This window comes from Ambystoma mexicanum, chromosome 10 (genome assembly GCF_040938575.1).
Source record: "Ambystoma mexicanum isolate Mex_15411 chromosome 10, UKY_AmexF1_1, whole genome shotgun sequence".
Taxonomy (NCBI): domain Eukaryota; kingdom Metazoa; phylum Chordata; class Amphibia; order Caudata; family Ambystomatidae; genus Ambystoma; species Ambystoma mexicanum.
Genome location: NC_090932.1, coordinates 248,371,440 through 248,396,774, shown reverse-complemented (window position 1 = coordinate 248,396,774; position 25,335 = coordinate 248,371,440). Strand labels below are relative to the sequence as shown.

The 25,335-nt window shown below is 45.5% G+C and overlaps 1 long non-coding RNA gene across 2 annotated transcripts in view; it reads left to right on the top strand.

The window, feature by feature from the left end:
* LOC138493158 (uncharacterized) overlaps positions 1–25,335 on the top strand; it is a 129,905-nt gene that overhangs the window by 40,254 nt on the left and 64,316 nt on the right. For both annotated transcript variants that reach the window (XR_011276284.1, XR_011276283.1), the window contains exon 3: positions 12,916–13,024. This is a non-coding gene — a long non-coding RNA (uncharacterized lncRNA). The remainder of the gene's footprint in view (positions 1–12,915; positions 13,025–25,335) is intronic.

The following is a 25,335-nucleotide window of genomic DNA, read 5'->3' as shown; positions in this document are numbered from 1 at the left end:
GGCTGTCTTCAAAAAATTTGCCGGTGCGCAATCTGCCCACCAAACTGGCACCCCGTTTTTAAGGGCCTTTCAGAATTACCAAACGCCTGTCTTCAGTGGCTTTTCGTTTGCAGTTGCCCCAATCCTGGGGGGTACACTCTGTGTTTCATATCTCCCTTTTGAAGCCTTTTGTGGCAGATTCTTTTGGGTGCTCCTGTCCTCGTCCTGCTTCTGTTCAGGTACAGGGGGTTCCCAAGTTCGAAATACAGGAGATTTGTGATTTGCGTATACATCGGGGTGTGCTCCAGTTCTTAGTGGACTGGAAGGGTTACCCTGCTTGTGATCGCACTTGGGAACCACGCAGTAATGTGCAGGCACCCCATCTTGTTCGTGACTTTTTTCTTCGCTGTCCTTGAAAACATGGGGCTCTGGGTTTTTCTGGGAGGGGGCATAGTGTCATGCCACTCACCTGGGGGTCAGGGTCATCCTGCCGGTTTCGGCGTGCCCCATCCTGGCCGAACTATCCACGCTTTCGTCTGGGGGGTCCCAGGAATTCCGTGTCCTCGGCTGTTTCCGGGTTTCCCATTCGCAATGGACTGCGCATGCGCGGGAGACCGTGTTTCCCTCTTCGCGCATGCACAGTGCACATGGCTCTGAGGCTGAGGCGGACTTGCGGTCCAAGCCTTGCTTTGGGTGTTCCAACACCTGAGAATGGCAAGGCTTGCGTTTCATTCCTCCCAGGTGTTGTTTCCCCTTTATAAGGGTCCGGGCCACTTTAACAAACCGTGTCTCAATGCGGTTTGTTTGCAGATCGTGTCCTCGCTGGTCCTTGTGCCCTTGCTCTGCTTTTGGCCTGATTCCTGATTCCTCCTCTCATGGACCTTTCCCTGGCTGCCCTGCTTGAACCTTGTTATCTCCTTGTTTCCTTGTTCCTGGGAGGGAGTTCCCCCTGTTCCATTTGGTTCCTTGTCCTGGGGTGGTTCCCCATTTTCTATTCTTTCAGCTAGTTGGCCTTGTCCCTCTGTTTCTCGGGTTCCCTGCCTTTTAGTTTTGCCTGCCTCTTGTCCTGCCTTGGTACTCTGCCTCCTTTTGGACTCATCGACTCTACAGTCTACATCGTTTGCCTGAAGTCCTACTGTCATCTGGATCCAGTCTTCCTCAAAGGAACTTCTAACCACATCTGGAAACGCTTCCCCTGTCAGTGCTTGCACTGTCCTGACGCCACGATAATCAGGGGAGAGCGCCCCTGTCGCGTTGGGAGCTGGTTCACCAACAATCCGGTTCCCATTCGTGTGGGTGTCGGACTGGTTTGCCGCGTCATTTAATCTTCACTGGACCTTCCGGCAGTCTTGCAGCATCTCCAAGACCATCGCCCGGATAAACAGGTACTCAGTGCCCTCAAGACGCTTTCCTTAAAACGTACCAGCCCGAACGGGTGTCTCAACTGGAGCGCCAGGTCCAGAACCTGTCCCAGGATCTGGGTCACATGTTGAGGGCTCAACAGAACCCTCAGATGAACATAGCGGCTCAGAACCCCACAAACCAAGAGTCTGGTACCCCAGAACAATGACAGGGAGACAACCCCGACAACTCACCAGTTCCTGAGGCGGAGGCACAGGAGTAAGGGAGGTGTGAAGCCTTAGAGGAAGCTTCCTTCCCCAACCATGAAAAGCCCCTGGACACCAAAGAACCAGAACCGAAATCCCCTGCTCCTGAAAATCTGCAACCCAAGGAACAGAGGGTGGGTAGGAGAAATAAAGAATCCAAAAAGGCCCGTTTTGTGGAGGAGGTTAGTGTCCTCTAATTTGAAGGAGAGGGGTCCTCAGAGGAGTCTGGGAAAAAGATCTTCTCCTTCAGGGATGGGGGAACTCCTTCCAAAGAAAAATGGGTCCGAAGAGACCCTAATGAAGACTGGGGGAATGTGGGGACTGAGTTAGAATCACCCATCATTGAAACCCAGAATGATAATCAAGAAAACCGCACTGCCCAAACCCATTCTGGTGACTGCCTCCAAAAGGGGGGACGCCCAGAACCAGAAAAAGTGGAGCCCAAAACTCCCCAAATATCCACTGTCACATCTTTCTTGCAGATCCCCTAGCTCCCACACAGAATCATGCCCAAACTACCCCTGTGTCGGAATCAAGAATCAAGAAATTGACCAACCAACTGGCCCAAAATGCACATTATCTCTGCCCCCTTGAGGAGAAGGAGGGGAGATTTTATGCCCTGGTCTAAATACAAGGGCAGTGTACAGTGTCAGCACTGTTTTACATCTCACTATGCGTATGTTTGCACTGGACAGAATTATTTCATACGCTGTGGCTCTTTGCGTTGTGAGTGTGCTTTTTGATCTCTCCAGTATAGCGAATAGGGAGTGCTCCACGAACAGTGTCACTGAACATCCCATCACTGTTGTTGCACTTTTCTCAATGGCGAACGCTGAGGCTGCGAGAGATTGCTGGCAAGCGAAGTGTCCTTGCATTACTGCATCCAGTGTCCCACTTTAATAGGCCAGGGGCTTGTGTCCCAAAGATGTCTTTTGTGTCAGTACTGCTGTCATGAGGGACCACTTGCAATGCGAGAACAGATAAAACTCACGGTCATAGTCCGGGTTCGCGAGTACTGGTGCGCTTGAAATTAGTTCTTTGAGTGATGTGAAGGCATCATCCAGTTCTGCTGACCATTGTATTTCTGTGTTTTCTCTTTGACCTTCATTAAGTCCCTGCAATAATAGCCTTGTGTATGCTGCATAATCTAATATCCAAGCTCGGCAGTAGTTACACATGCCAAGAAATATTCGCATTTCCTTCACTGTTTTTGATCTGCCTACTGCTGTAATGGCAGCTACCCTGTCTGGTATGATTCTCTTACTTTTGAAATTAGCTGTCCCAGGTACAACACTTCTCGTTGACAATATTGTAACTTTCCTTTATCCACCTTGTAACCTTTGTGGGCCAACAATGTCAAGAGAGTAATAGAATCTTTCCTGCACTCTTCCTCATTTTTTCCACAGATTAGCAAATCGTCTACGTACTGAATAATTGTGCTGTCTGTTGTCACATTTCCTAGATCTTCATGTAGAATCCTGTTGAATATGCTTGGGCTTTCGCAGTACCCCTGTGGTAGTCTACAGTGCTCATACCTTTTTCCTCCCAATGTAAATGCTGTTAGATATCTGCACTCTTCTGCGAGCGGTACTGAGAAGAATGTGTTTTTCAAATCAACCACTGTGAAGTGAGACGCATCTTTCGGGATGCTGCATAGGATGGATGCAGGATTGGGGACCAAGGGGAACTCTTTTTGAATGATGTCATTGAGTGGGCGTAGATCTTGGATCATCCTCCACGCCCCTCACTTTGCTTTTTTAATGGGCTAAATACAAGTATTTCATGGCGAGTTTGGTGGCACGATTATTCCCTGTGCTAATAATGCGGTGATTGTTTCTTTTATCCCTTCTTCTGCTTCCCGGGACATGGGGTACTGTTTTACTCTGGGCAATAAGGCTCCTTGTTTGAGTTTTATCTTAACTGGTGTCACCCCATGTAATAGTCCCACATCGTGGGGGCTGGTGGTCCACAGGTCACCCGGCACCGACTGCAGGTCATTACCAAAGAATGAGGGTGGCGCTCCTACCACTGCCAATAGTTGCACTGGCACTTGTCTTGTCTGTATAATTATATCAAAGGGGATTGCTATTTCCATTATTATTTCCCCATCACTATCGGAATCTGTGAAGAGGTCTTCATCTGATAAATACTGCAGTGCAATGTCGGCATTGATGCACAACACTGTGCGCCACTCACAGCCATGTATGTCCATTGCAATGACTGCTATTCTTTGTGCTGAGATCTGAACTGCATATAGATCTAATGACATCAATGTTCCTGGCACTATCTCCGGGCGTGCTATGGGGCGGAAAATAAACTCTGCAGGCACCCTCCACTCTAGGCGCTTCAATTCTGGGACCACCTGTGCCAATGTTTTTAGGCCCTGGATGAACATATCTGGGTCCACTGGTATGCCGCGCACTTCTGGCGCTGCGGCTTGTGCGTGCACTACCAACATTACTCGCATAGGGCAAATCCCTGGTGTTGAGCAAGCTATTCCTCTCTCTGTAAAGGAGATAGTCATGTTAAGCTTACTGAGGAGATCCCTTCCCAATAAGTTAATCAGGGATTGTTCATAGTACAATAGGGGTGCTCTCACTGTTTTACCCCCCACTGTTACGTCCAATTCTTCTGTGTAAGGAACATCGACCACCGCCCCAGAGAACCCCTGCATCTCCAATTTACGATTGTATAGCGGAAACCTGCCCTCCTATAGGCATGATTATTTGGCTCCCGAATCCACCATAAAAATGAATTGTTTGTTCCCTACCTCCGCCCCTATCAATGGTTCCTCTGCTGCATCGAGGGTCGTCGATAGTACTGGACACGCAAGTGCTCTCTGTGGGCTGTCCTATGCTGGGTGTCTCGTGGTCCCCACTTGGCTGAAAACATTTCCTGATACCACCGCCACTCCTCCATATGGTGTAGGTGCACCATTTGCTGTTGTGGCGAAGGGGTTACCCTGTGTGTATGGCATGTGTTCACCGCATTGTGGGTGCTGTTGGACATTATGTGGTTGCTCCCTGTGTTGTTCTGGGCACCATTGTTCCTGCTGTCCCTGCCCCCCTCCCATTGGTAACACGTATGGGCTCCCTGGGTGTGGGTGACTATAATGCTGGTCATCTTGGTAATTATTGTTTGGCCTGCTTCTACATTCTCGTGAGAAGTGTTCCCATCTCCCACAGTTCCAACAATTTCCTTGTCCTCCTCTAGGTCATTGCCCCCCATGCCTGCCATTTCCTCCATAGCCCGGACCACCCCCTCTGCACCCTCTGTACCCACCTCTTCCTCCCCGGGTGCTCCACACTTGCCACTGCGGTCCTCCGCACTGCTCCTGTCCATTCCACTGTGACTGTCCATTGCCAGCCCAATTTGCTGCCATCCTTCCTTGTATTACTACTGAACTCTCCTCCTCCTCTGCGTCCTATTTGTGGGGAGTGCTGCTACAGCTGCGGCGACCTACACCAGTTTCGTCTGTATTAACTTTGCCTCGTCTGCCAAATTTCTCTGTGCTATCTCCTTCTCCCTTTCTTTGATTCTTTGCACTATTATACTTTGAATTTCGGGCCAGCCCTTCCCTTCAATCCCTGTTATTTTGTCAAGTGCTTTCTGAACTTCTTTTGGGAGCCCTCTCTTTATTATAAAGTAAAATAGGGATGTTGATTGACCGGCCGTACCCGTCTCCACTCTCCACATCTCCTGCACCCGTAAAATGAAATCCATAGCATCTTCCCCATCATTCATGGTACACTGCATTACTGACTGTAAATCAGGGATGTCTGGGAATGTGTCTCTCAAAGCATCCCATATCCTTGTGCGCACTGTATTGAAGGATGCTCCATCATGGCGGTCAGAATCTAGTGTTATTCCCGGGAAACCAGCCTTTTCCCAGACCCTGTCTGCTTGGTCGCCCACTGCCAATACCAACAAACTTTTGACATCACCCACTGCTAATGGCACCCCCGCTGTATGCTTCTCAAACGCATATATCCATTTACTTGCTCCTCCGAACATGCAGGGGCAATAATTTTAATAAATTGGCCTTATCCATCTGAGCCCTGGGTATGTAATTTGGCCTCCCACCTCCTGTGTGTATCAGCAGAAGCTGCAATTTATTCTTGATTCCTTTCCCAATACTCACCTTCGACCCTTTTCTCCACAACGTGGCCATTCTTCCCATTCTATTTCTTAATCTCCCAGTCAACTGTTCTTCCATGGCCCTCCCCAGAGGTGTCTCATCCAACCTTTCCGGCCTTCCCCCTGCTGCTACCCCCAGTCTTCCAGCTTCCAGCTCATCGTCCTCTATGTCACACCACAGCTCTTTCATTCCTCGAGTGGCCATTCCTCCCTCCCCTGTGTTTTCTCCGAGCACATGTGGTTCCAATTCTATTATTCTAGTTGGCTCTTCCTGTATTCGGAACAGTATTTTCCCCCTTTTTCCACCCTTCCTCGGAGGACCTGTCAAGTGCTTGTGTCCTTGGCGTTTGCTCATTTCTTGACATGTTTGTCCCACCTTGTTCACATATATTTTGTATTCTAGATACTCCGGGCCATTGAGAGTCGGGAATCTAAGTCTTCTGTTAATTTCTCGATATCTATTGTAGGAGTACTCACCTGCCCACTAGTCCCGGGACAATCGTACGGTGGCAGTGCAGTGGGTCGTCGGACAGCTGCGGGACTAGGTGTGGACACATACACGGGATCACTAAACCCCTCAGCGGGCACCGGTTTATTTAGGAGAGGGTACAACCGCGTTACCTCAATTGACCACTATTTCCCCCTACCCTCACCTTCACTTTCGTCTACTGCCAGGGGAGTGGTGCTAGTAGTGGGCTGCTCCTGCGCTATTTCTTTCCTTTTGAGTGGGGGCACTTCTTCAAATAGTCTCCATAAATCTAATATCTCTCTTCTACTATGAAATTGTTTTCCCTTGTATTTCATGAATAAGCATGTGGCTACCATGTCCAGAACACTTTTATCAAACGACCCTCCTTGGGGCCATACCTGGAGTAGCCCTTCTCCCTTCAATTTCGTGACCCAGTGGTCATGATACTTGGTTATGCGCTCTGCATAGCCTGGTAAATGTTTACAAATGTGGGCCAGGGGTGTTTCAGCCCCCATGTTATTCTTTCGTTGTTCACCCCCCTGTGTTACCTGTAACTATCACTGTAGCTCACGTGTGTGTGTTTAGTACTAGCAATTCTTAAATACTAAAATATGTCTGCAACGTTTCTCAGCCCTAAACCTTACCGGGTCACACTTACAATGACCATTTCACAAAACCCTTGTTACCATTAATTTAGCATTATAACCTTGCAGTGCAATTTTTTTAATGGAAAAAGCATAGCGTATTCAACACATGATAAACATCCAACAAACATTTGACTTACAACACATAACAAAGACCCTCCCTTTCCTTGCCCTGTAATTTCCTTTGCAAAAGTCCCTCTGTCCCTTACCCAGTTCTTCCCTTCAACCCTTAAAGTTTATAGAGTATTCCCCGATATAATCCAACCTAGATTAAAGAAAAAGAGAAAAGCGTTTTCTAATCTATACACCGTGTCTCTTTCTTCTCAGACACCTTTATTTCTATTCTCCATTATTTCACTTATTCCCAGCACTAGTCAAGATAGCACTATGTGGCGCCGCCTTCTACCCCCTTGCAGAGCTAGGTTTCCGTCTTCCCTTTTTTCACCTTGTTATCCTAATGGCCATATGCAGAGAAAGAGGAAAGTATTAAAGTATTAAAGTACCAGTCGATTTACCCTTAAGAAAAAAAACCTCTTTACCTCACTTGACCCCGTACATTCTGGTCTCTATCCCCCTCCTTTTATTGTTACTCACACTTAATACTCACGTGCCCGTCTTGATCCGAGACTCTCCGGGCCCAGTCCGTCCAAGCGGCGCTGCCTCACACTCAATGGCCGCCCCTGGCTCCGGCGAGTGGTACTAATGGTTTTTTGGAGTGGGACCCGTACCCTTTCTCCCTACTGCATGCGCACGTCTATGCGTGCCAGTTGCCGTAGGCGGGCAGCTCTCTTGAACGGGCGCACCGTGCATCTCCACTGTGGCCGGGGACGTCTCATGCCAAAAGGGGACAATAGAGACGAATCACGTCTAAGGGGTCACCACTGAAAGTAAGCGTCCCCCAATAAGGCAGTTAACCCTCCTCAATGAGAGGCAATAAAGGACACACCACAGGAGGGAATGAGACTACGACCAAGTGCGGTTGAAATTAAAAGGTTTTTTATCTAAATCGATATAGGGCATGCAAAGGACTCTGCAAACTCCGAGAGCGCTCTGTCTGACAATAGCAAAGACAGTCATTTATATTACAAATACACGTCATGCATGAGCTAAGCTATAGGGGCTACATAGTCTTGGGGATTGGATGGCGACGTCTAGCTACTATGTTAACTATATGCTCGGTGCTCCATGATTGGCGGGGATCCACGTGGTGGCATCACGATGTGCTTGGGTCAGCTGGGCTCGTCGGGGTGGAGCTCCAGGGCACTGGCTGTCAATGAAGATTCATCACTATGGTTCTAGAAACTTGCCCTTGTGGCCATTCATACACATCCATCACACTCATCTATACCAAGTTGTTATGTAAAACTTCTACCACATCAATCTAACACCTGGGCGGGGACACAGGGAAGCAGTATGCAATACAAGGCGCCCTTCATACATCATTGTAAAGTTGTCATTAACAAAGGGCCCAGTCTCATGGGTCCAGGTGTCCTGTCAGGGGGCACGGGTCAAGCTACCTTCATCATTTTATCCTGTTAGCTGCAGTAAATGATGGCTCTGGGGGATGTTTGCACAAGGACAGCTTCGTGGTCTGTTGAATTTGGGGTGAACTAGAATACCATTAGGTCAGAGGGGGCACATAGCTGGCACCTCAAAGGCAGTGAGATTTAGGACCGGGTAGCTCGTAATTCACTTGGCCTGGCCATGGCAGTAGACAGTGGTTGTATGTCAGCCTCTGACATGGGGGAGGTAAATACTTGAAGCGGGTCCATCAGGAATGCGGGGAGGTGAAGCTGTGCTGTTCGAACACCAGCAAGCCCCGGCGGGCGTGGAGGGTGGAGGGGAGATGGACTTGTAACTTTGTGCGAGTCTCTATTCACTGGGCTGTACAAATACTATTAGAGAGGACAGATTGTTAGGGCTGGGGGCATTAGGTAAAGTACACATTTCTGCTGTCCCATGTGCTTGCATTACTAGGTGCAGTAACTGGAAGTTTTTCATTGGCACATACATTACATAACGTTAGTTAGTCTGATGCTTGCAACTCATGAGGAAGGTGAACATACAACAAACGTGAGGTAGTACCAGGTTGGGTTATATACTCAGGAACAGGAAAACAATGTGTTAATCTAACATTTTGATTATAATAAAAACTGGCTCAATGCCCTAGATGACTCACATGCAGTACAACATATTTCATCACATCATACGCACGTATTTTATATATTGCTTTTTTGTTACCCTTTTTACAACAGCAGCAAACATTAGTCGGTACAAGGCGGATTGTCGAGTGATCATACATTAGGTATCAGAACATGGAGGTGTCTTCGGGTTGGCGGGGGTCACCTCGCTTTAATACGAGTAACTGGCGTTATACGTTTTAACACTTTTCAATACACATCTTAGCATCAGGGATAAGACTGAGGAACTCGAAAGTTTTACATTCATGTTCCACCTCTCATTTGGGGGGACTGGGCTGGGGGTCATGAGCACCATATATAACAAGCGTTAAGCGCTAGGATGGGGTATACTTGATAGGGACGACTTTTGTTCTTTACCAGACCCCAACTACAAGTCTGGTCACTTCTAGGGCAATGATGTACTGCGGAAGGTAAATGATACAGTGTTTGTTCTGTTATGTGTGTTCTGTTGCTTGTTCACGTCTAGTTGCTCGTGAGAACGGGCCTTCAGCGGATCTGCCATGGGGTGGAGGCTGGGGGGAAGTACAGGACTCTCTGTGCGTGTTCAAGTAGGGGCTGAGCTGCAGCGTTTGTAGGCCGGCTGTTCTACTGAGGCCTGGGTTCAGTATACTCGAAATGGAGTCTCGGTGTGTTACAAAATGGGGTCTATGCATGCTATAAGGTGAGCCGTGCAGCCTCACTTGTCGATCCGCAGCCACCCTGCCTCCCGGGCCAAGGTGCATGGGGGCTGCCGACGAGTCATGAGCATCACATAGGTGGGCAATGTGGGGGAGGGAGGTCCTAAAGACCTGTCCTCCCATACAGAGGCTTTGAATACCCAGAACAATGGGACTTTGCAAGCCACATCAGACATTCATCTTTGCTCCATGCTGAGACAATAGCAGGCTAAGACTCTCACCTGTCAAGTGCGAGGGGCAGGAAACATCAATCAAAAGGGAGGCCCCTCATCCTGCTTCAAAGGAATTGACATTTGCTTGCAGTTGGGCAAAAGAAAAAAAACTGATAAGTGACAATAGACTTCCTGTTGGTTTTAAAAAGCCTATTTTGTAACTGAACTTTAAAGACATTTAACTTTGCAACAAAAATGAGGAAAAATATAAATTGTTTGTAGATTTAAATCTAATGTGATGATCTTTCTTTGAAGACGTGGTAGAAGTTGTAAAGAATGACAAATTGTGGGGAAAGTATTGATATTGCGCACATAACATTTTGGACACACATCCTAGGGGTAAAGCGCATCTGTGTACAAAGTTGGGAAATTATAGGCTAAATCTTTCATGGTTAAAGTTGCCAAAATATAGCAGAAAGGCAAAACTAGGTCCCACAGACTTGGGGTTTGGATTGAAATATGACCCACAAAATAAGTAAGCTGTGTACCTGATTTTCTCAGAGGTCATAACTGTATAAATATGTATTTGTGGTCAAATTAGATTTTGATTCCACGGCTAGGGGAGGTTTCTAGTCATTGTAAAAATCATCCCATAAACATGACATCCTTTTCTGTGATCCAATCAGTGAAGAGCAGGGAGGAAACTATGCTCTTGCCCAATCCTAGCATTATGGGTGTGGGTAGCAAGCCTGCCCCTACCATATACTTTAGTGATGTCATTTGGCATGATACATAAGGGAACCTGACAGCACACAGGGAGACACGGATTCCTGACTTTCTTCCTGATTTCCTGTGTGGCGTCCTGTTCTGGATTTCTTCATCCTACTTGATCCTGATTCCAGATTTCATTGCAAAGCCAAGGCCTATGCATTGCTGACCCTTTTCAGCTAGGCCTCAAATTCTAAAAATCCGAAAAACCCAAGGGAAGCATGCTGTTCCAACTGGCTTGCTACTACTAGATCCATGCCTGCTGCAAACTTGCCATCCCACTGATCTCCAGTCTCCAGTAACCAGAAGGGCCAGTCCAGTGCAGTCCAGTGCCAGAACAGCCTAGATGATCCTGTCCACCAGATTTGGCCATCTGACCTTGGTCAGACCCGATCCGTGTGATGACCAGAACCCTTGATGGTCCAAAATCCTACATTAAAGTTGTCTGTAAGTATTAATAGGAATCATAGAAAACCATAGCATACCTTGCCTTGCCTTGTCTCATCCCAATCTCTAAACCATCCTATCCTTACCTAATAACTTGTAACCTTGTCAGAATCCTTATTACTATCCTGTCTTTGATTTATCTTGTTAAGCACCATTTCTTTAGTCATTTTATCTTGTGTAAATCTTAAACTCTCAATCCCACTTCAAGTGATCTGACTGGTTCCGCCGGTGAGGATACTGGGGATCTGGTGTTGAAGTCATGAACAACTCTAGAGCTTACTGTGTCCCTCCTTGGTATTCTGACCAGAATGCTCTAGCATAGAGTAAAACTATAGTAAATATGTTCTTGTCTGAGAAACTGAGTTTCTTTTCTGTTTTCACTACCCGATTTTTCTAAAAACGCCTCTCATTCAACATTTCATATCTCCATCAGTTTAATAGCTAGAGATTTCATTTCAACTCTGGATTATACCTAAGACCTATAGCTACATCCCAACCCAAAAACTGCACTGATTTTTTGTTTAAATTCTTTTCAACCTTCCATTCAGATTTAAAGTGTTTACTTTTGCTGAGACTATAGCTCATGATTGTTAGTAACTTTCCAATGTTGCTCCCAGAGAGAATTGTATTGAATTAAGGATTTTTGCATACATTCATTGTTTTGCTCAACCATTTACGAATGTCATTTTAAAGTTTAAGATTTCAAATCTGTTTTTCTCTCTTGTTTGGGGAGGGAAGGCTGGATTCTAATTCTGTTTTCTATTCCTTATTCCTGATTACCTGCTGCTTCCTAACATCTATTTAGAATTGTTTGTTTGTGGGTTGAGGAATATTGCAGTAGGAAATCCTAACTTAAGTGCTATCTTTCCAAACAAGCCAAAAGTGTTCTTTTCTCTGGTATTTTCTTTTGGTGTTGCTAAAGAGTGAATTTAAGTGCATTACATACCTTTTTGTCTGTCATTGTCACCACAATGGTGATTGCTGCTCCCTGATAAATGTATATGTTTGATTTGAATTTTAAATAAATAAATAAATATTACCTTTACCAACCAGCCTGATTCCTGGTCCATTGTGACCTGGAGTATTTGAGAAGCGGTGTGATATGAGTGGTATATCAATCAGAATATTGAACCTATAGATATAATAAAATAAGCATTTCAGCTGTGCGCTGCATATGAGGCTGAGACCAGGGTGTATTGCCTGATTGAACTACTTAACAGGGGATTGACTTTAAGAACCGCCGGGGCTGTAATGCCCCAGTGTTTCTGTGAAGCCAGGTGCCAGAAAACTTCACAAGTCCAGCAACAGCCTGCCGCTTTTACCGCCACGGCTTCCGCCGGACTTGTAATGAGGCCCATAGTATTGAAGAAAACGATCTCAGAGAACTGAAGCGCCAACTAAATTATTGTCACTCTGTATTTAACAAATACACTATTTGAAAAATGGTTACAGAAGCTGGAGCTCATACAATTGGTCATCCAATTTAAAATACATCATTTCTCACAAGGTCTAATGCGGTCTAAAGATGTGAAGGTGCTCATAGAAATACTTATTCTTCTAAAAAATAAATGGTGTTTATTTGAGGAGTATCTTTAATTCCATATTTCCTCATGGTATTGGCTCCTTGTTTTTATAGTTTTGAATTATTTCAATATTACGCAGATCCTCATTTTTTCAATATTGCTTTGTTCCCCTCCTCGTGTTTTGACATGAACACATGCTTCATCAGAAAGAAGTATATTTGAATATGTTCAATGATGTGTGTCCTTGATTGGATATCTTCTATCAAGAAAGTGCTGGTTTTTCACCCTTGTGTTCTTTTTTTATTTTCCAGGTACCAATTTGCCTGTAACAGTGGATTAGGGACTAGTTGAGTAACACTACTGCCTCCCACGTAGAACTCAGACCAAGTTGCCACCTGCTGTCTATGTACCATTTTGAGGGTAAGCTTGAGCTGGTTCTGCCCATGCTGCACTTGTAACTTAGGGCTATATGCACGCTATACCTACTTGTGGAGAAGACTTGCACTAGCCATATACATTCTGTTCCCGTACCGTGTGTGAGGAAACCTTGCATAAAATAACTATTTGTGACAGAGGCATGCACTGTTTTTTTCATGGATATAGCACAACCTGTTTGTGAGGAAAGCTAACCCTGGTCCATATTTTTCAGCACATGTTCTTATTGCGTGTACTGGACCTGCCTGTACTGTACTTTTTTCTAATCTGTGAGATGCTTGCACTCACCCTGCCCATGCTGCACCTGTACACACTTTTTGAGGGAAGATTGCAGCAACCCTGTCAAGGCTATATGTATTTGTGTGGGATTCTTGCTTGTGAGGGGAAACTAGTGACCTCCCTGCTATAACTATACTTCTTTGCTTGAACAGACCCCGCCCATGATGCACTTCTCTGTGAGGAAATCCATGCCACATCTGTATCTGTTCATAAGAGGACTGTGTGAGGGTCATACTCATGCTATACCCGTTGTTTGGAAAGCTTGCCCTCGCCCTGTTCATGGTGGACATGTTCTCTTCTTCAGGAGTGTTTGCACTGTTCACATGACAGCCTGCACTCCTGTTTATGAGAGATGTGTACACTGTCCCTGAAATTGTAAGGCATGTGTCTGTTGTGTTTGTGGAAGCATGTGTTGTAATGTCCGACATGTCATACACCTGTTGGGTGAGGGGTTTCGACTCCTGGGAGCTTTAGGGATTCGGCAAGTTGCTGCGATCGGCTATTAGTGGTGCTCAAAAGGTGTGGTGCCTCCCAGGGTTGCTCGGTAAGCAGGGCTCTTTGGTCAGACAGGTTGGTCTGTTCTAGTGACCAGCGTATACACATGGAGTGCTTTTGTGGCGCTCCCTGCAATAATGGGCCTGTCTCAGCTGTAATACCCTATTGCCAGTAGCTCTATGGTACTGTTACTTTTACAGCAGGACTGCTAGCCTGTTTCCGTGGTGCTGGTACAGCCCATCCCATGGCCTGTGCTCCTCTACATGGCTAGTTTGGGGGAAGGTGAGCAGCCCAGTCTTCTTTAGTGCTTGTGCGGCCTGTGTTGGGCCGGTGTAGTGCTGAGGGATGTACAGAAAGGGAACTTTGGTGACAGCAGTGAAGATGCATCAGACTTCTCCACTTCGCCTGGCAGGAAAAGACCCCCTTTTGACCGTGTGAAGTCAACAGGGCGATTTCAGGATGCAATGGCTCTCTCTACGCAAGGTACTCATTGGGCTTAATGGTTGGAATGTCGAGAAATGTGGTTTTTGGCAGTGGGGAGATGCATATTTCTGCCAAATATTTCTTCTGTCATGCACAGTGGTGATGAGGTTCACAAATTCTTCAAGATGCTAAATCTTAATGCATTGCTGAACTACAACTATGTCACGATTTGAGCCCTTTGCTCTCACTCCCACCACTTGGGCGCCTGATTTGGGAATGGTTTCCCTACAGCACAGTAGTGTGCTGATTTGGGAGCTCAAACCCCTATTTTCCATTTCACTTCCCTTCTGGTTCCATTTTGAGTTTTTGCCAGCCAGTATGCTTTTTTAGTCAAAAGACTAGGCTTCCTAGTATTCTATGCTGACTGCTTCATCTCCACCCATCCAGGACAAGGTTGGCTGGAGGATAAAGAACGCCTGTGGCTGCAGGTGCTAGCAAGCATCACATCACACCTGAAGCATATGATTGTTAGCATCTTTAAAAGCATCAGTTTGCTTCAGTCCACCGCTGGTCATTTTTGCATTGTTCCTGTTTGTGACCGGCCCCTTGTCCCTGGTTCTTATGCATAGTGTCTAGTTCCTAGTTTCTTATTTCTTGTTCCTAGATTTGGAATTTAGTGTGCTTATCAGTATATTCTGCTTCCTGGATTCCCTTTCTGTCTTCTTCTGTTTTGCAGTCAGCACATTCCAGCGCTTTCCTTTTCCTGTGCAGCCCAGTTTGTCTGTGTGATGTATTCCTTTGACTTTGCCCTATTCTGCGGTGTAACCTTGATCCTTTAGCCACCGCTCATTTATAGATCTACTATTTTGTACCATTTTCATTCCTTCCCTGGATGGGCAAAGGGGGAGGTTTTGCACTGGTAATTCCGTTTTCCCTGCTCCTGTTCCTTTACTGTCCCTTGGAATCTGTTCCTAGGTTTCCCTTGCACGTCTCTCTTTGTTCTCTACTAATTTTTATGTGTAGTGTGCTCTTGTATTCAGCTCCTGTGTGAATGCCTATGCTTTCCTCACTATTCTGTAAACAACTTTCCTGCTTGCCCCTTGTCAGGACTCGTATTTATTAAGTTATCCTTCCTTTGTTGTTATAGGCTTTCTGGGTCCCTGTTTGATCAGCAGGGTTCATGCGCTTCGCTGACACTACAAGTGGTGCTTCTCATCCTTGTGAGCATTGTCTTTAAGTTACCTTATACAATACCATCAAGGGTGTTATCTCACAGATCCTGTCATTGCTTGTCCTGTATGTGGGTTTAGCGCTAACAGTGCCTGCAACAGCAATTATAGGCGAGGAGCCTGCCAGATTGCTTTGTACTCTTACGAAGCTTCTAAGTGCTTAGCCCACATCCCTTTTCATGTATTTGTATTCTTAACATGCTCTGCTTGCACATCCTGAGGTTTTAGTGTACATGTATCTTACTTTTGGAGTGCCTATTGTTTGACACAAAGCTATTCACTATGTGTTCTTGTGCACATTTCCCTTGCCATATCCACTGCCTTTGTCCTCTCATGACAAGCTGTTACAGCTTTCGTCAGTCCATTAGTGAATGCAGACTATGAACAATGTAAATTAGGAAAAGGTGTTGGGGTATGACCGTAGATGGGTGCGCTATGACCTTAATCTTTTGTTGTGTGGTATGCAGCAGCGTCAACACTGGGAGATAAACCCCAAAACCTCCCTAGTCAAATTTGTACAGAGAAAGTGCTAATGCTGGCAGCCGGCGCTTCACCTCTCTAAAGTAAGTACACTTGTGTGTTAGTTGGTAAAATTCAAAAGTCTATAGTTCTGAAGCTATTTAATGGTACTTGCAATCACAGTCGATGTATTTCGACACTAGGTCGTCCTCAAGGCAACTACTTCTGGTTGTTGGTATCCCTAAATGTTGGTGCTTCAATATTCACATATTCACATGTGCCTTTTCAATTTTTTTAATAAATAAGGATTAAGGACTTTGGTATTTTTATAGGAGTCTCTGCAAGCCTTGTTGGCTTGACGTTACGTTTCCTAGTAACTCTATGCAGTGGTCTAGTCGTTTCACAATATGGTGCCCTGCCGTGGCAGTCACTTTACTTAGTACAGTTTGCCAGCAGACTTGGTGCATTGCACCCCTCTGGTAAGGATCGCCTGCGGGAACGCTACCCTGTTGTTTTTTTCTGTGCCTTGCTCTTTATCTCTTTGACCCTTACCTACCGCTCTGGCCTCTTTGTCTTCGTCCTTCCCTGTTGCTCTGCTGCCTGCAGTTACTGTGATCCTCCTTCCTTGTAACTACATTTCCTGCAGTCATTCTTCCTTTACAATCTCCAACATCTTTCATCTGTGGATACCATCTAACGAGAGGAAACTGGAACTCTGCCTACCATCCAACTGCGAATAAGGGGTTTTCATGTCATCAGCTTTTCCCCATACTTTATTTGGGTTTCCTCCTATATTCCACCTTTCATTGCATGTATATCTAACCAGGCTAGCAAGGTGGAGACTGGACAAGATCGTCTCTTCTTACACACCGACCGTCTACACTCACGAAAGAAGGGAGTAGAGACTACTGAAAGACCTTCTACAAAGAAGACTTTGAATCTGAAAGGGGTGAGTCTGAGAACAGCCACCCACCCCCATTCCCCTGAAATAATTCCCTACTCGACACCACAACACACATCCCATCGGCCACTAGAATGCAGTTGAGTCCCAAGAAGAAATGTGGTCCAGCTGGGCACATAATCAGTCTCCTTGTCAGCCTATAACATCACCCATCCACTAGCCAGAACTCCATGGGCTGCTATTAAGGACTTAGCCGCTCTTGTCTACCTTCGTACTGGCTAAAATACACACACGCATTCTAAAATCCTCTTCTCAATTCTCATACCTCGGACTTCGGTCCTCCAAGGTTGTTCACCCACAGCACTTTGAAGTCATACCAATGGCATTAGGCGCTATAAAAATGCCATATAATATAACATAACATCACTGAGCCAGTACGCTTGGTCACCGGTCCATAATTCCTTTGAATCATCCTCACAAGTGTATCACCCCAGGATGGCCAAGAGCAATGGGGATGTGGAAAGATGCATGCACATATTAAACAAAACATTCTGCATTGTACATGGGAAAGGAGAGATTTGCAGATTTCTCTGTGAATACCACATTATGCCTCAATTGTGGCACCAACAGATGCTGTGATTAATTGGCATATATGGGGTGCATTGCAATTATACCTAATGAGTAGCCTTCTGATGATTGACAGTTTGGTTGTGCAGTGCAAGTAACTCATGGCAAACAAAAAGGAAAGAATTATGCTGCATGAAATGGTCACTGACTATCAGAAGGATGGCAAGATTGAAATGCAAAACTGCCACCACACCCACAAGTTGTGCATGCAATTTGATCCTCGATGCTTTACAGTAATTGCCACACTTTGATAAAGGCTAACAATGAAAAGCAACAAGTGATGAGAAACTCTTGTTGTTTGTCTGGTTGATTGACTGAGGGCCAGTGCAATGATCAGGTGGAGACACGAGAAGACACAGCATCAGAAGAAAAACACTTTCCTAGGTCTTTGGGCAATGAGATCAATTGCACGAACTGACAGAAGAATAACAACAAGGCCACATGATTTTGCTGTTTATGACTAAATCTAGAGTTATTTCATAGTATGTGGTCTGAGCATCGTTTGAGTGTTTTTGGGGATGGGTGTTGTAATGTGAGATACACACTTGAGGCTGCAGGAAGCATCATCACTTAGATTCAATGAATGGTAAGACGCTGCAAATGAATGGAGTCTTCATTTCAAACTCTGGGCGTGTGCGTGTGTGTGTTTATTCTGAAAAGGCCTAATTGTGCCGTTAATTTAGGGGTTCCAGATATAAACATTGACATAACATTGTGCACTGCTGTTGTCCATGCTGTACTCATTCAGTGTATGTGTGTGTGTTGGAAGATTGCAGTGTTGATGTAAATGGTGAGCATGTTCTATTTGTGTGTATGTCATCATCACTTAGATTCAATGTGTGTGTGTGTATTTATTTTGAAGAGGCCACATTGGGTCATTAATCTAGGGGTTCCTGTTATACACCTTGACAAAACATTATGCATTGTTGTTGTCCATGCTGTACACATTCTGTGTGTGTGTTGGAAGATTGCAGTAGTTCTGTGTGACAAATCTGAGGATGCCGTCCCTTCTCCTCTAGGGGGAGACCTTTCTTATGGGGCCAGGGCGGTGTGTCCACAGAACACTAGTCCCCCTAGAGGTGGTGCACCGACGGAGGATCACATTGGGAAGGAACCCCTCTATGGGATTGGGAACGACCATGATCAGAGAATGCGGTATGAACCTGCTTCAATACACTTAACCCCTTCTCCAACCCTAAATTTTCCTTTCCCCTCTCTAGATAAAACCAATATGTTTTGTTGAAAAGCCAGTCAACCCAACATAGATGGCAAGACTGAGAGACCAGAAAGTACAAAGCGTTATGCATATAGTTTTAAAGCGGGTACTGTGAAGAAGATAGCCCGGAGTCTGAGTATCACTCTACAGAAGCAGAGTGAACGGTCTATCTTCTCAACGTGAGCGATTGGTCCACAGCTGTACAGAAATCCGACGCAGGAGTTTGAAAGCAGCTCAGCTGGGATACAGAGGGGAAGATAGAGCGGTCCTCTGAGAAGGAACAGCAGGAGAGGAGAAGCCGTAACAGGAGGAAAAAGGAAAACCCGGACATAGTCCAAAGGAGAGGACTACTCGGGTTGCCACCGAGTGAATCCTCTGAACGCACCAGGCCCTGGTGAAGCGCCCGAGTGAGATAATGCACAGCCAGGAAGCGTTGGAAGACTGCAGAGTCGCTGAAGACCCAGCTGGAGACCTGAATGCTATCAGAGCCTCGAAAAAGGACACAGCTGCCCAGGAACCGTCGATAGCTGCGAGAAGGAAGGAAATAGGTACGCTGATTCCCAGGAGGTGCTGAAGGTCCTGGGAAGCAACAGGGTGAATACAGAAGCCGGAAGAAGAGAGTATGGGACACTGAGATATATAAGAAGGGGAGAATAAAAGGGTCTTGGGCCCTGATTGCAAGCAAGGCAAACCAGGAAGAGTTGTATACCTGGCAGGAGAGTGAAGCAAGGGGATACAATGCACCAGTGTGAGTCTGGAACCCGCACCCAAATAAGAGGTCAAGAATAAGAGGTTCTGGGACCCTGATGATATGAGGAGCAAACAAGGAAGAGTTGTGTGCTTGACAGGGAAGTAAACCAGGCAAGCACTTTTCTCACTTTCCCCATAAGATCACTGTCTCCAGAGCTCTGTTCCTCTCTAGGCTGGACTATTCCAACAGCCTGTTTCTAAGTTTTCCTGCCTCTACTCTTTGACCTTTACAACTTGTCCAGAACAGGACTGCAAGACTTTTCCTTGGCCTCAAGCCCAGAGATCGTATCTCTGAAGCTCTGAAATCTCTTCACTGGCTCCCCATGGCTGCAAGGATCAACTTCAAGACCCTCTGCAATTTCCACAAGGCTTTCTGGGGGGGGCCGCTCTACCTCTGACTTTCTCTCCCAAAACATCTTCCTTCTCGAGCTCTATGCTCATCCACCTCCAACTCTCTGAGGGTCAGATGCTTCTTCAAGCAGAGAGTTGGGGGCAGATCTATCTCCTTGGCTGGGGCCTCCCTGCCTCTCTAAAACTTGAGCAGAACCACCTCCGGCTCCGGAAATGACTCAAAACCTCTCTTCCTCTCCCCTGCTTCGTACACCTGACTGCTCCATGCACTGGTCACCAGGTCACCCTCTGAATTCAGGCCCAGGCTCCTGCATGTCCAGTTGGCCTTGCACTACCTCCAGGCTCCCAGCATTTAAGGGCCTGTATCTGCAACCCTACAGTCACTTCTCTCTGCACTTATGAGCCACTGGCTGGCTGCACTTATGAGTTAACGGCACTTCCCCCTTCCCCTCCCCCCTGGCACTTCTTGCCTTCCCTCTTTCCCGCACTTCCGCGATCTGAATGACACAAGGACTAGTAAGATTGTTATTTTGTCCTCCCTTGTTTCCCCCTCCTTGTCTTGTCAAGCCTAGAAACACTTGTGCTTAGGTGCGTCATAAATGCAACATCATATCATATTATATCATACACTGTGAGTCTGGATCATCATGCACCCATATGAGAAACCAAAGTTTAAAGTGACAAAGGTTAAGAGGGTTTGGGACCCTGTGAGAGAAAGAGAGACAGTCCATGAGAGAACACTGGCTTGGCAGGAGAGTGAACCATCCGTGTAAAATATTGTGAGTCTGAGACTTGCACCCACATGAAAGGTTGATAACAAGAGTGTAAATAACCCTAGAACTGACAGAAGGAATCCTACGCTTGATAGTGAACTGTGCCAGGTTGGTCAGATAAAGAAGCACACGCACACAAGACGCATTCCCTTGTGAATTGCCCAGTGAAATTGTATCTAATAGAAAAGAGGCCCAGGAGCCCTAAGGTAATAGGGGAAAGGAGCACAAACCTAGCATTGGAATCTTCTATTTTGGAACAATATTTTGCATCACTTTATTACCACAGAGACAGGGAACTTTTCTGTTGGTTGGAAACACAAATAACGCGTTTTACTTTGAAAAAAGATCAACCTTGCACAGTTACTTTAGATTATTAGTGTTAGGGATAGAGGTTGGTTTTGAGACATGACAACAGTGTTTTTAGTTTTGGACTTCCTGACAATTTCACTAGTTTCCTTTGAGGTAGGGAACCCCTCTTAGCTTTAGGGATAGAGAGGCTTTTTCCAACCCTTTCTTAAATAATACAAGTGTATACCCAAAAACTTGCCAACATTTTGTCCGAGCCTTACTTCTGCACCCTTACAGTTGATGTACACTTTGAATGTGGTGTGTGTGCGTGTGTGTGTGTGTGATATGAAACTGTGTGTTTGTTTGTTTGTTTGTTTATTTATTTATTTCAATTTTCATTTTCATTTTTATTTGTTTTAGTTTTTAAAAAGCTTTACAACAATGTTTTGTTAAAATTACATAAAATTGTGATTTAAGAGCAATTAATTAAGTAAAAAATTCCAAGAAAATAATAATTGCATAAAATTGTACACCTTAAATCTTACATTTATTTTATAAAGTGCTCCCAACCCACAGGTATCTGGGTGCATTACAGGAATTTTCAGATTCTTAGTTACGTTACATACATATCAAGTTACGTTAGACACAATGTTACATAAAAGGGTTCTGCAAAAAGATGCTACAGTACATCGATCAACCATACAGTATATACAAGAAGGTATTTACATACACACAGATAACCACATGAGTGCTGGTTATGCAGGTTCTGGATTAGGGCAGCTAAGGTTGCGGTAAGTCTTTGGAGGTAAGCCAGAGTTTGGTATTTTTTCTGAAATTGTGGAAGGATTGAGAATCTCTTAAGGTCGTAGGTAAGGAATTCCAGAGTTGGGCAGCCATGACTGGAAAGCTGCTGCCGCCTGCTTTTTTCAGTTTGAACCTGGGGACTCTTTGGCAAAAGAAATGAGTAGTTCTCGGGTTCTACGTTATGTTGCCCTGGGATTTTTCGTCGCAGGACTTTTCATCGCCGTTTTTTTATCGAAAAAAACTTGTTTATTTTTTTTTTTTGGGAGGGGGTACCTCACCAAACCTCCCCCTTTTTTTAAATTATTCCCTTTCACCCACAGATATTTTTTTATTTTTTAAACCCCACCCCCCCAAAAAAAAAAAAAAAAAAAATCTCACGGCAAAAGAACTGTATACCAGTTCTCGTAGGTCGTGTGGAGTTGTTTTTGATAAATTTTTCTGTGAGGTATTGCGGGGCTGAGTTATTAAGACATTTGTAGGTTAGGGTGTCTGTTTTGAGTTCAATTCTGTCCTTGATGGAGAGCCAGTTATTTTTCCGTCTGTCCACTGAAATATGTTGCCTTCTGGAGATGCTTAAGGCTGTTATCAGTGCGTTATTCTGAAGTACTTGCAGTTTATTGATAATGTATTTGTTGACTCCTAGGTACAGAGTATTGCAATAGTCAATTTTGAAGAGTATTAAGGGTCTGGCCAGCGTAATGCAGCTTTCTGTGGAAAGAAAGGGTTTACAGGGGTGGATCAATTTGCAAGTGTAAGCTGTTGTCGATGCCGTTGCGCTGACTTGTTTATGCATGTTTAAGGCAGAGTCTAGGTAGAAACCTAAGGTTTTAGCCTCCTTGGCTACCTTGATGTCATTGCTGTCGATGTTAAAGGGCAGGTAATGATTGCTAAGTTTCTTCAGATTAGCTGGCATGCCAAAGATCAGTAACTCAGTCTTCTCATCATTCAGGCAAAGGCCACGTGAGGCCATCCAGGCTGAATGATGAGATAGATTGTGTTAATCAATGCCAGGTCTTTGTCGTAATCGCCTGTCAAGGGTACAAGGATCTGGGTGTCATCTGCATATTTAGTGTAGGTGACACCCAGAGAGTCTCAGCCGTGGGTATGTGTGCGTGCGTGTGTGTGTGTGTGTGTGTTTATTCTGAAGAGGCCTAATTGGGGCATTAATCTAGGGGCTCCAGTTATACACCTTGACATTGTGCATTGCTGTTGTACATGCTGTACTCATTCAGTGTGTGAGTTGGAAACCTTCAGTGTTGATGTACATGTTAAGCATGCTCTGTGGGTGTGTGTGGTGTCACAAAACCAACGAGGATCAACACTAGGCATACATGTAGAAGTTTAGTTGAATAAGTCATTTTTGGCGATAGCTACAAGGTTGGCTCAAAAAAACAAAGGCAACTTAAAAGGTTCAACACAACAACAACAACAATAGAATGGTTTCACCTGGAATTCGACAGTTCTTTTCTTTCAATGCCCAAACTGGTTTCTTTTCCAGGAGAATGTGATCCGTTCACAGTCATTCAAAGTCTTCAGGTCTTTAAGTATCCTCTCTGCCTCTTCCTTTCCTTTTTTCATGGACTTGTATGCCCAGTCCTCTGTTTCTTGTCCTGAATATAGCGGATGGTCCATCGGCGTAACCTCCCCCCATTGTTCTTGTACACACTAGCCCTTTTCAATGGTAGAAGATGGAGCTTGGGGAAATCTCCAGTACTTCCACCAGTAGACTGGCAACCTGGCCTCCTTTACTATCTCTTGTTCACCTTCTCCCTGTCAGAGGTTCCTGCGTCTGACCCCAAAACCCTGCCATTGTCCAAAACCCTGCTATTATCTTCCTCCTTTGCAATTTGCAACAGTCTTGTACCTAAGGAGGCCTCTTCTACTCCTCCTCCCCTTTCCTTTCCAATATTCTGTCATTTCCCTTGTACCTTTGTGATGCCACTTCCACATCACCTCTGATGTGTCTTCTAACCTCCTCTCTACTGTTCTTTTCACCTCCCCCTACCAACTCTTTCAATGTTCATTCCCACTTCTAAACCACTGTGCCTGCGGCAGTTTCCCGAGGAGTCTCCACACGCATCCACAGAGGTTCCCCGGATCTCTCCACTCCAATCCCTTTGGAAGTGCACCCCACACATGGCGACTCCCAAGGTGACTTGCAGATCTTCAGCTTATAATGGGAACACATCTCCCGTTGTCCCGTACGCTAAACAGGCATGTCATGTAACACACCATATGGAGCATGGTGCATGGAAACCTTGTTTGTATTCGCAGTATATTTAAACCTTTGCGTTTTTTAGTGCAGGTGCTTCTCATCTGGACTTTGGCTTGCAAGTGGCATTGACTCCTGTTTTTGTATCTTTTGAAATGTTGTCCTTCTTTCTTGCTACATGGATTGTGCCTCTAGATGACGTTTGGAGTCTGGTGACTTTGAACATTTTTCCTTGGATTCTTGGATTGTCTTCCTGGGTTGTCTTTGGGTTACCTTCCTTGGAATGATCACCTGGATTTTGTGATTTCTGGAATTGTGAGGGGTCTCAATCCTTGTTTGTAGCTCCCCTTACGAGTCCTCATGATGCACAGGAATAGAACCCTGAGCTTTGTTTTCTTTTAGTGATTGCCCTTGTTTGTGGTCTACGTGCTTCGGGTGGGTTGTCCCTCCTTTCTTTTCCAATGGTCTACACTTTGGTGGACATCACGGGTAAAATCTGTACATACTAGGGAGGGGTCTTGGGATCTCTTTAATGATCAGCTACATTGATTATCTGTTGTTTTTCTTTCAGCCTTGCATAGAGCCTGGAGGCATTCTTTCCCCGGTCCCTTTTGCTACTTTGTTCGGCTAGCAGGGTGGTCCATGTCTTTCCTGACTGCTCCATGGGGAATAAGGGCTATTAGTTCATGTGGGACCCCAGTCATGTCACCTTCTACTGAAACTCCCATCCAATCTCATACTTGATGTTCTTCCTGTATGCTTTCTTACAACTCCTTACAACATTCTTCTGAAACCCCATCCAGTCACCACTTTTATGCTATTTCCTGCGCCTTCCTCACAAATCTGTTAAACCTTCCCTCAATACTCTCTCCTCAATTCTCTCTCTCTCTCTCTCTCTCTGCCTCCAGCCTCCTCTCCAGTGTTTCTCTCAACTTTGTTCCCTCAGTTACTCTCTCCTCCTTCCTCTGGGATTTATTGCACCACTGCAAGATAATGGTTACTGGGTTGGGGTGGGTTTAGTGAGCCTCCCTGCTTTATCTCACCTACTGGAAATGCGGGTCCACAGGGCTATGGGGTGATGCTAACGAGCTGACCGCTCATCCACCGACTTGGAATCCAAAGACATGGCCCCAAAGCTACCGAGCAGACCACACACATTCTGTATCTGACCGCAAATCTACCGCAGTGTGTGAGCTGCACTGCCCATCGCAGAGTTTGTTTGTTTGTTTATTTATTTGATAATGCGCACCGAACCCTTAGGTAACTGGGCACAGCAGAGAGAAGTATACACAAGGCTTAGTTATACAGCAAGGTGCTGCACTATCTCGAGTATTCCATTCATTGGCTGTTCGCCGGGTCAGTTTGGAGATATAAGAAGGCCAAACATGGACCTGCAACAATCTTCCTTTAAAGGGACAGGCATAACATGGACATGGTTGAAGTGACAGTCCTTTGACAGAGAACAGGGGTGGTGTGAGTTAGTCCAGCG